This window comes from Toxorhynchites rutilus, chromosome 1 (genome assembly GCF_029784135.1).
Source record: "Toxorhynchites rutilus septentrionalis strain SRP chromosome 1, ASM2978413v1, whole genome shotgun sequence".
Classification (NCBI taxonomy): Eukaryota; Metazoa; Arthropoda; class Insecta; order Diptera; family Culicidae; genus Toxorhynchites; species Toxorhynchites rutilus.
Genome location: NC_073744.1, coordinates 189,957,445 through 189,969,731, shown reverse-complemented (window position 1 = coordinate 189,969,731; position 12,287 = coordinate 189,957,445).

Here is a 12,287-nt window from a genome sequence, read left to right as displayed (position 1 = left end):
CTTTGAGAGTACAAATCTGGATCGGAAACCTCCTAGCCGACGGGAGTGAAGCCAAGACTGTTTTCGAACTGCGCCTTCTGAGGGGCCATGGGTACGGTTTTATACGCCGAATTTCACCGCCACTTTCGCGCACGGATTGGTGGCAGCGTAATGCACACGGATAATTTGCATCGCAATTGCGCGTCGGTAATGGACCACTCCTCCACCCCGTCAATGTGAAGATGACCCACTCGATCATCTCGACTAGTTATTTGGTTGAAGATTTATTCGTCCGAAAAGATTGAGCCCCGGAGAGGAAAGGTGAAATGATGATGCTTAATTACATGGAATGATTGAGGGGGAGGGAAACTTGGTCGATTATGCGTAAGTGTAACAGAATTTGTTCCATAAAAGGAGACGAGTCACAATGATATTTTCATAAAGAACACTCATGTAGGGGTTCACACTTCATTCAGTATTCACCATTCAGGAAATATGTTGAATATCAGTTCTCAGCGATATTTCGTGACCGACATAAACGTGAAACAACTCATGTTGGGCTGGTTTATTGGTAAACACACTACAAGTCACAGTTCATGGTTCTCTGACCAAAAGGTATTAGAATATTACCATTGAGGAACGGAAGGACTAGGAGAAAGAAGTGAAATGATGTTTGTATTATCTTATTTGAACAATTTCAACAGAATAGAATTGAGCACAATGATTATTTATTTTTAAACTAGCTATCCCGGCAAACTTCGTCCCACCCAAAATTTGTTTTTTGTTATCAATATCTTGAAACATTCACGATTCCTTACTAAGCGCAAGTTCATTAGTCCAATAGCAGAACTGCTCATTGATTGATCTTTTAATCGACCCCGTTGAATTTACCTTCTACCATAAAATTTCTAGTATTTCTACCGATAATAATAATAATATCAGATTATTTTCAGACACAATTCTTGTTTAAGATTTTTCAACCACTTGCAAATAACATGTTTCTCCGTTACATGGAATAAATGTTTGATACAGAAAACATGATAGAAACTTTTTATGCTTCCTAAAATCGTCACATGCTAAATTTGGCTCCATTCGCTTGATTAGTTTTCGAGTTATGCAGAAATTTGTTTTTCATTTGTATGGGAGCTCCCCCCTTAGAGAGGGGCGAGGAATGTCGAACGATCTTAGAAATGTTTCTTCCCCATAAAACCTCCACATGCCAAATTTTGTTCCGTTTGCTTGATTAGTTCTTGAATTATGCGGAAATGTATGCTTCATTTGTATGACAGCCCACCCTAGGAGAGGGGGGAGGAGTGTCGAACCACCATAGAAACATTTATTGCATCCTAAAACCTTCTTCTTCTTCTTCAATGGCACTAACGTTCCTAGGGGAACTTCGCCGTCTCAACGTCGTATTACTTGCGTCATTTTTATTAGTACTTAGTTGAGATTTCTATGCCAAATAACACGCCTTGAATGCATTCTGAGTGGCAAGTTCTAGAATACGCGTGATCACAGTGCAAGTCGGAGGAAATTTCTTTGACGAAAAATTCCCCCGACCAGAACGGGAATCGAACCCGAACATCCGGCATGTCAGTTATGACGCTAACCACTCGGCCAAGGGAGCACATCCTAAAACCTCCACATGCCAAATTTGGTTTCATTTACTTGATTAGTTCTCGTGTAATACAAAAATTTGTGTTCCATTTGCATGGTAGCCCTCTTTGGAGAGAGGAGAGGAGTATCTAACCACTGTAAAAACATTTATTGCACCCTACAACCTCCAGATGCCTAATTTGGTTCATTTTCTTGATTAATCCTCAAGTAATGTAGAAGTTTGTGTTTCATTTGTATGGCAACCCCCCCTTAGAGAGGGGGGGGATGGGTCTCAAACTATCATGAAAACCTTCTCCGGCCCCAAAAACGCCTACATACCAATTTTCATGTCGATCAGTTCAGTAGTTTCCAAGTCCATAAGAATTAGACAGACAGACAAACAGAAATCCATTTTCATATATATAAAGGGTGTGTCACATCAAATTGCATCACGGAAAAAACGCTGTAGAAATTTAATTTTTAGGAATTATTTCTTCAGCTTTCGCTTATAATCAGATAAGAGTGTATATCACGTATATCACGTTGGCCATGCTTCACTGTCAATTTTTCGTAAATTTGGAAAAATGTCGTCGAACGAAAAAGAGCGTCGTGAATTAATCCTGTGCACTCATTTCGAGAATCCGGAGTTGTCACATCGGGACATCGGTAAGATGCTGGGAATCGTCCAATCCACGGTCAGCAGAGTACTAAAACGATACTTCGAGAACCTAACCATCGACCGGAAGGTGAAGAACGGCAAAAATGGATGCTCCGTCAGTGAAAAAGATCACAAGCGCGTAGTTAAGCAGTTTAGACGTGATCCGGGAAGTTCGGTCCGGGATGTCGCCAATAAGCTGAATTTGTCAAGTTCATTCGTCCAGCGGACCAAGCAGCGGGAGGGCCTGCGTACATACAAGGTTCAGAAGGCTCCTAACCGCGACGAAAGGCAAAACATGGTGGGGAAGACGCGAGCCCGGAAGCTGTGCACCGAAATGCTGACGAAGCCGCATTGCCTGGTAATGGACGACGAAACCTACGTCTTCTCCGCAGAGGACAAATTCAGCGTTCCGGAGGAGATTCGCAAGCAGAAACTATCCAAGTTTGCCAAAAAGTACATGGTGTGGCAAGCGATCTGCTCTTGCGGAAAGCGGAGCGCCCCCTTCGTGATGACCGGCACGGTAAACGGGCAGGTTTACCTGAAGGAGTGCCTACAGAAGCGCTTACTACCACTATTGAAGCAGCACGAGGGACCGACCATCTTCTGGCTGGATCTCGCTTCGTGCCACTATTCAAAGGACGTGTTGGAGTGGTACGAAGCCAACGGGGTCACCTTCGTGCCAAAGGAAATGAACCCGCCCAACGCGCCGGAGCTTCGCCCAATAGAGAAATATTGGGCGATTATGAAGCAGGCCCTTCGGAAGAACCCAAAAGTTGTCAAATCGGAGGCGGACTTCAAGAGAAAATGGATTTCTGTTCAAAAAAAAACTATAACCTGACGTTTTTTTTTTATCCCCTTTTGTTTATTTTAGGCTCATTAGCATTTTAGCTGTAACAGAGCCGAATTTTAATCGTGTACATGTCATATGTTTATCATATCTATAATTAGCACATTACACAATTGCCATTTTTCGGCGTTAGACTATTCCCTACTACACCATTGCATATGGTACACATTTACACAGTAGCCATTTAGGCGTAAGAGTTTTCTATCTGTTCTTCCATTATCCAGTTAGACCGGACAGCGGAGACAGTTGTTGATCATTGTTGAGTTATTTATAGAACAGCAGCCCGATGTTTCTTGCGGAGCAGAGCAGTTGTATGGACGAATCGATCTTATTTCGACCGTGGATCGATCTCCATCGCTGATGATTGTTGCGTGGACGTAGCTATTCTGTAACAACACAAAGATGGTCAATGAGGGCCCTGAGCTTTGAACTCACGATCGATCGCTTACTAAGCGAACGCGCAACCAATGTGGCTACGGAGACCCCCTTAACCTGACGTTGTACAGAACCTTATGGACGGGGTAAAGAGGAAGGTGCGAGCATACGGGCTTGGGCTCGAAGTATGAATAAAAAGAAAATGCCAAAAGTTGTTTAATAGTTTTTATTTTACTGTCTAAAATTTTCAAAAGGATCGGTCTACTGGGCGAATTTCTACAGCGTTTTTTTCCGTGATGCAATTTGATGTGACACACCCTTTATAGATTTCCTGTTCCGAAATTTCACATCGGGTTTAAAAAATTCTAGATAAAAAAATTCAAAGAATAAATTTAGTTTAAACAATGTTTAAGATCAGAATTTGGAAATTTGGGCTAAAGAGCGGTCTAGTTTCAGTAAGCTTCAGCCTTTCAACAATCGATTCAATGCATACCTAATTCAATTATCGCGTAATCAGTCATACTGATGACGTTTCTTATCCACATACTAAGCGGCTTTTTTGATGTCGTTGTTATGTGTATCTGTCTTCAGTGACGTGCCGTTGCACTATGCGAACAATCTGATGACAATTCGAGAAGATGCAGTGCATTGAGAACAAAAATTGTCGAAGTACTTGTGACATAGAAGCTGAAACCCTGGAAAAATTATAGAAAGAAGTGGCCAAGATGGGCGCATTGTTGACGTAGGAGTAGGAAATTATTTTATTCAATTCGCTTGTTCATCACTTCGTATATTACTTTAGGATCAAACAAAGTTTAAGAAATTTTCTTCGATATTAAGCATTTTGAGTGGTTTAATTGCAAAATTGAATTCGCTGATGGTTATATTCCGGTTTATGAGTTGACAGAGAAGCGATATTAGCTGTGTACGGAAAAGTATATTCATTCATAAGTGGTAAATTTAAATTATTGAAATAATTGCACTGTTGGGGTAGAAATGGACAGTCACATCCATAATCACATCCAATGCATGAGGGAAAGTGAAGGGAAGAAAATTCAACTCTTTTTTATATTGCTTCTCTTTTTGTTCTATTTCAGTTACTGGACGCACAAACACTGAGAGAGAGAGTGAAATTATTCCTCTCACGAGCGATAAACCTCTACGCTTCGTATATTATGAACCTGTCCGTATTCCCTCCACTACATGTCCATTATACCCGCGCCGATAAAAATGTTCTACTATTCGGCTTGTTTTATCTTCAGTAAAAAACATGGAAAAACACATTTTTATAAAACATTTCGCCAGTTATTTCGAAAACCAGTATATTGAACTGTTTTCAAATTTTTGAAAACATGTGTTTCCAAAGATACAATTGAAGTTTTCCTTAACATGTCCGTCTTACCCCCATCCCCACTAAGCAATTGCCTTATGTCACAAGTCTTCATCCGATTCATCTTGGGTTTCTTTCTGGTTTACATTTGTTTAAATCCTTTATCAGGGCGATTTTCCTATATGGGAGAAATCGATTCAAATATGTAGGCTAGGGTGGCAGCGAAAATGGTCATGTCAAATTTCAAAAACCGACCATGTACTTTTTGTTTATTGGCCCAAAAGAATAAATGACAAAATTTCAGCTCAATCGGACATGATTTAGGGGTGCCTCAAAGCGCTCAAAGTTTTGATTTTTTGATCCTCGAAAATCTTCCAAGGAAATTTGGAAAATCGAAATTTTATTTTCGATGCCAAATTACTTAAAAAATGAAATGCATGAAACGTCGAGATCTGGTGTCATTTCGAAAAAAAAAATTTGGCCGAAAATCGACTTTTTGGGACTTAGCTTGAGTGGCCAAAAAATCAAAACATTGAGTGCTCTGAGGCACCCCTAAATCATGTCCGATTGAGCTGAAATTTTGTCATTTATTCTTTTGGGCCAATAAACAAAATGTACATGCTCGATTTTTGAAATTCGATGATGAAATTTTTCCCATACATCCATTGCCACCCTAATTTAGGCGCATGGTAGTCTAGTCGCATAGGAATATTGAACGAAAACTGAAAACATGTTAACTTCGAAAAAAAAACTTAAAAACGATAAAAATTACATCTCTGATTTTGGATATGTTATACAAAAAGGCCTGAGCCTTCAAGAAAAAAATCTAAAAATATTGCGCCCTCCATCTATGAATCATGTGAATTTCAAAAAACCAATACAATCAATAATGACCAAAACAAAATCCAATTTTTTTGCGAGTGTGGGATTTTTTCGAAGAAGGCTTATTGGATTTGATTGGATGTGTCGATCATCTGAATCGGTTCAGTAGTTCAAAAGTTATGAATTTATATTAAAAAAAAAACCATTTCTGGAAAAAGTGGTAAAATTATTTTTCGAGCCAGCATAAGATGGAAATGGGCATCCTAATGAAAAAAAAAAAAATACGGGTCTAATATTTTGCAATTAGGAACAAAACTTAATAAATTCTACATAAGTGAACCGATTTTTATTTTTAAAACTATGGATGGGTTATACCTACTATATAACCGCAAGGTTGACGTAGGACTGCAGATAGCCGAGTAATCATTTGTGTTTATTCAATTAGCAAAAATCGCACCTCGGATGATACTCATTGGGTACGATATCACCGCTGCGTAGAGCTATCTTTTGTGTGTATTGATTAAATTATTGATTAAACTAGTGAATGAAACAATTTACGAATTCAATTGCAAACAAATCCCAATTTAGGTCTATTCATGCATTATGGTATTTATCGTAGCAAATAGTTATCAACATTTTGCCTAATCATCGAACGGTATGCGTAGAAATTCAGTGAGCTGGCGAAATGAAGGGATATCTTCCAATGCAATCTTGAATAACCGAGTCAAAGTGTTGCATTTGTACCTGCTTTTGTAGACCGTGTTAGCAAAATGAATTCAGAGTGTAAAAATGCATGGGGGTATAAAAGTACTGCCGACTTACATGTATCTTCAATGTCGATTTTCTCAACTTCTTGGTTTTGGAATCTGTATTGGGAAAACACATTCCGGTTTGCAAAAATGCAAGCGAGTACAAAAGTATCCGCAATTTGCATCTATATTGCAATGCCGATTTCCCCAGGCTCCATGGTTTTGAAGTCTGTGTTAGGAAAACATTCACACAACTCACTTCACAACTGAGTGGATTTCCGAGCGGCAATATACCGATTGGTGTGATTGCAATAGCCTGTTTTGAAAGCAATTTTTGGGCTATTGAAAGATGTTTATGAATCAGAAAGTAGCAAGCATATAACGCGTAGAATTTTTATCTTTCGAATGTTTGAAGTGTTTATCATACCATTTCGTACAGTTGTTTAGGAGCTATTAACGCTCAAAACCTCGTTCTCCGGCGTAACGCTTTCGTTTTCGAAACTTTGAACTAACACCCCAGTATAGAAATGAAAGACGTAGTTCTACGTCAGAAAACGAAAATAAAACTTATTTCAGGACATTTTCGATGTGACCACGCCTTTTTTCGATAACGCGTTTTAAACGGTGAACATATTTCTTCACGTACAACTCCAACATTACGACTTCAATGCTGTTGAAAATCCGAGTTATTTCTTCTTTAAGTTCCTCCAAATTTTGCAACGGCCCTTCACGTACCCCAGAGGAAGTAATCGACGACGAGAAATGTTCTTACCATAAGAGGACAAAGTTTCGTTAGGGCTTCGGTTGCTCGGGTAATACGATTTCGCTAAAAACACACGTTCTTGTAAATTGTACATCTTGACACTTAAAACCATCCGATTAAACTGTGCGAGTAGCCGAATATTTTCGTCCCGAAGTGGGAAATGCAGTGTTACCATCGACGGGGCGAACAATTTTTTTTTGACGTAGGATTACGTCTTTCGGGGGTACAAATTGGGGTACAAATTGTATATCGAGCACATCGCGAAAATTGTCCAATTCCAAACGCTTATTGCTCAGTCATTTCATGATGGATTGATGAAATTTTTGCGTCTATCGATTTCGGCACTCCATAACAATTTTGCTCCCGCCGAGATGTGTTCCCAAACAGAGACATCAAAACCAAGCTGCCTAGGGGAAATCGGCATTGCAAATACATGATAGTCGGGGGCATTTTTCTATTGCAAGTAAGAAGAGTGATACGAATAATTCTAGCAAATAAAATTTAAATTTGGAACTTTAATGTTGGTTGCTTCGTGAAACTCCATATCAATGTCCGATCGTGTATTGTGAAAAATTTAGCACAAGGGTAGGTGTAAAATTGTATACGATAGCCGTTGTGTTAACCTATTCCCGTACAACATAGAGTCTCACTACATATAGTACATATAGTATTAGGTATTGTTAGTCCAATTAAAATTCGCATTGGGTTGAATAAACAATCAGAAAGTAAAAATTATAAAAGAAAATTACCTTTCCCATTTCAAATATATTTTCGCTATATTAAAGTAACATGTTTTTACTGATAAGAAAAATTGATAATTGTGTTCGGTATTAATAATTATCTTATATTACATTGGTGAATTTTTTTTCTTTATTTCATCAAAACATATCACAAGAGGCATCTCGTCTAGGATTATAGAGGGCGGTTCTCATCATATCTCGTTCCACTTCGGTATCCTTTATCTGATACGCACCATCCAACGACTGTTTATCATCCTTCTGTCATCATCACCCGTTAAACACTGGTGGAATGAACAAATACCCAACAACCAAACAAAACGGCTCTTTCAGGTCCACCTAATCATTATCAAAAAGTTTAACGATGTAATTATCCAAAATCAACAGATAACCTAACGGAATCCTACGTCAATAATGCGGTCGTGTCTCGGACACAACCCTCCTGTGACTTTTTTATAAGGAGCTATTCGATTTTTTTTTGCGAGAACGTTTAATCTGAAAGACCCTGTATAATCGAGTCCGCCCTGTATTACACCTCATTATGAAATAAAGTTGCGAAGTTTTTTCTACGAGTGAAAAGGACAGCTTAACGTGAATCTATTTCTATCTCGGTCTGGACCGTGTGAATGGCAAAGTATGCGAAAAACTCTAATGCGTGCATATTTGCAATGTGTCTCCTGTTTCGCTTGCTCATATTGATCTTATATTGTAATACCATATATATTGTACAAATGCTATACCAGTATTTGAGAGTCATGACCTGTACTGTTATTTTTAGGCTCATTCAATGTAATAAATCAGAATGACAAAACATGTGCTAAAATTGATTTTGGATGTACCATGGCGGTTATCGTCCGAATAGTATGCAAACATTATAACACGTTTCCTTTCTGAGAGTATATAGCATGACTTATGCGGCAAAAAACGAATTTGCGTAATATGCATTTAAAATCCTTTATTTTTTCGTTACCTTTTTCGTCGAGTGACTACTATATAAAAATCAAACACGTAGTCCTACGTCGAAATCTTGATTTTTACTGTGTTTGAAATGTTAAATTTGGTGTTTATCAAGCAGCATTTGCGGGAAGTTTTGATTTTCTGCTTCTATTGGGAACGTGCAGCTGAAACCCATCAAATGCCTGTCAAAGATTATTATTGGGGAAATCAGGGTAAAACCGACATCCCAAGGTTTTCCACATACAGGTAAACTTCGATATAACGTACATTTCACTTTCAAGATTGTACGTTGTATCGAATTGTACGTTATATCGAAGCATAATAAAGTACTCACAAACGTAGTCTATAATACATTATTGTGTTGCTGTTTTAGTAAAGTTAATGAATAACTTCAATCAGAAAACGAAGCCAGCCATTCTCATGATATTCCCCTCCGTACTGTTGATTGAAGCTTGATTCATTTAGAAGCCGGAATCACAAAATCAGCTGTATTTCTGGTTTGATTGAAGGTACAATACTTGTTTTAGCACCACAATACAGATAATTCATTGTTTTATCAAGAAAAAAATATTGAAATTTTTTTTCCTTTACACTTTGGAAATGTGTACGTTATATCGAGGTAAAATGTACGTTATATCGAGTGACGTTATATCGAGGGTACGTTATAACGAGGGTACGTTATATCGAAGTTTCCCTGTATTTCCAAGACCTCCTAGGTTGTTTCGAATTCAGTTCTTTACAGCACCTCTCTTCATCTTCAATCATTCTACAGTATCTGCTGATCGTTTTCTGAGTAGAACTTGAATTTTGATTGAATACGAAAATTGATGTTTTTAGGTGAAGTAAGTGGAAGTGCGGGTAAGATTGACACCCTTTCGGGGTAAAACCGACACCTTTGGAGAAACGGATAAAAACATTTTACAATAATAAATTTTAATTCACAATAAAACACAATAATAAATTTTAAAGTATTAGGAGTCTTTCTATATACCATGTGGACACTTTGAGAGGGGAGTGGAAGATAGTTGCAAATTGGATTGTATGTCCACCATGAAAGCCAGACGGTTCTCAAGATCAAGTAGTTTTTATCTCAGCTAGGTGAGCATCTACAGGAGATACGTCTCACAAAATACATCGACCGATGATCTAAGATGAGTTAGAAGTATCGAGTTTTCCTAAATTTTCCGACTAAACCACTCAAGTTCCACTAGCGAAATTTGACACGGGCTAGTTCCTGGCTGTTGCCGCTTATGTTTTTTGTTTGTTTTAACAGTGAAGCGACTTCCGCAAAAATTGCTTTCACCTGAAAAAATTAGGAGGTGTCGGGTTTTACACACAATGAGTGTTTTACGTTTTACCCTGATTTCCTCTAATAGCGCTCTAACTGACAAATTGTGTAAGAGGTGGTTTAAGAAATTGTAGGATGGATATCTCCAATTCCAGATTCCTGCAGAGACGAGTCAGTTGTTTTTGCGAGATGACACTCTTTCGAATTTCAATTGCCTCAGAGTTGGGAAAACGATAGACTTCCATGGGAATTAATCTGATCATTCATTCGGAACAACACAGATCTTATTGACACTTTCAATAATTCTAGACATGTTTTGATCAAGATGATGTCTGGAACCCAAATCATTGTCACAATTGTTCGATGGAGCGACAAAAAGAAACACATATTTTTTGCAGTTTAACAATTTCCATTTAATTGATGGAACAATTGAGCTCCAATTAGTAGTTTCGCGCGCCGGTTTTAACAAGTCTGAGATTTTAGATACATTTTGGTTTTCTCAAACTAGCGAAGCATTCTCCTCCAAGCCATTGCTTGTTCGAAGCTAATCCCACAGCACATTTGACTTGTGGGAGAATTCTTCCTTTTCGTGTGTGACAGTGTTTGCCTTCCTATTTGCACTCAATAGATGACTCTAATTTTTTTTTGTTTGATGGTAAATGACAAAAATCGGCAACAAATTGGCTATGGTGGTGCGAAAATCGAATGCTCGCTGCTCGCTTAGTGATCATACAAGTGTGGCTTGTAGGATCCATCGTCTTCAGGTCCATAGGATTTAGCCAGGGCTCCAGCACTGGCAACAGCGGTGAAATGAGCTGCCTTGGCATGCTGAACCTCCGGGGTCTCGACTGGGACTCCATTCTTGATCACCGGCACATGCTGGGGTCCATGCCAAGGACCATTCTTTGGCGCAACATGATCATGATGAGGGTGGTGATGATTATCATGGGCCGAGCTGCTGTACACATCATGTTTTTCGGCATTGGCGTGAGCGGCAGCATGGGCAGCCTTAGCGTGTTTGACCTCTGGAGTTTCCACTGGGACACCCTTCACGATCACCGGATGGTGCACCGGACCGTGCCATTTCGGTTCCGGAGCGTGATGATCCCAAGCGGCACGCTTGTGCAGCCTGGCTTTGGCCTCGGCATGTGCTGCAAAATGGGCCAGCTTGGCAGCTTTAACCTCGGGTGTTTCCAGTGGACCACCGTGACCGTCATCGGCTGGATGGGAGAAGGAGTACGAAAAACCGCCGTGCTGTGACACGGAATAATCCACAGCCGAGCAGACCGATGCCAGCAGCAGGACGGATCCCAAAATCTGCGTGCAAAAAAGAGAGTTCAAAATCACATTCATCATTTGCAAATGTTAGACTTACGAAGACCTTCATTTTTAAATGAAGTCGCTTCTTCCTATTGAGTGCAAAACTGAACTCGAAACCTCCTAGTGGATGAAACTTCGACCAGGACTGTTTGCGAACTGTGTCTTCCGAGCCGGCTGAAGCCGATTTTATACTTCGTTCTACCGTTTTCCCCCTGGGCTCATTCTCTCAGCTTCCACGGAGTTCTCGAGAAACTAAAAACAACCGTCAAAAATACCTCGAAATGCATCCAAATGCATGGAAAGGCTTCGTTTTTCCGATTCTTCCATTCTCCGATCATTTCACCTTCATTCTCATGACTCTCTATCGACCGATCAGCGGCGGTGTAATTTCTCGCCATGTTAATTAGCGTTGGATAGTAACTTACCATTTTTTGATCCACGATCGCACCATCGGTCGCTGACTCCCACAAAATCGATTTAATTTCTTCTTCGCGCGGATAGCCGCCACCGCCGTCCAAACACTCTCACCGGCCAATTCACCACGCGAATAAATTCCTCAAGCGAAATGAACGATCCGCCGGTCGGTGTTCATTGCCAACGCTTCAGAACAGAATTAGGAAAAAAAAAATAGATGCCAGAAATAGCCAAGGCTCACGTGAACCATGAACCGACCGCCGGTGCTAAGTAGGCTCTGCTAATCATTCAATTTTCGCACAAGAATCGATCGCAACCAAATGCCAAAGCGCATGCGATCGATTAGAAGCGAAAGTGATGATTTTTGCTAACCTCCAAATCAGAAGATGGGTACAGATCTCGAAGTCGGCGAGAATGTTTGCGACTGTTTTCGGGATGCACAATCGAGTGAA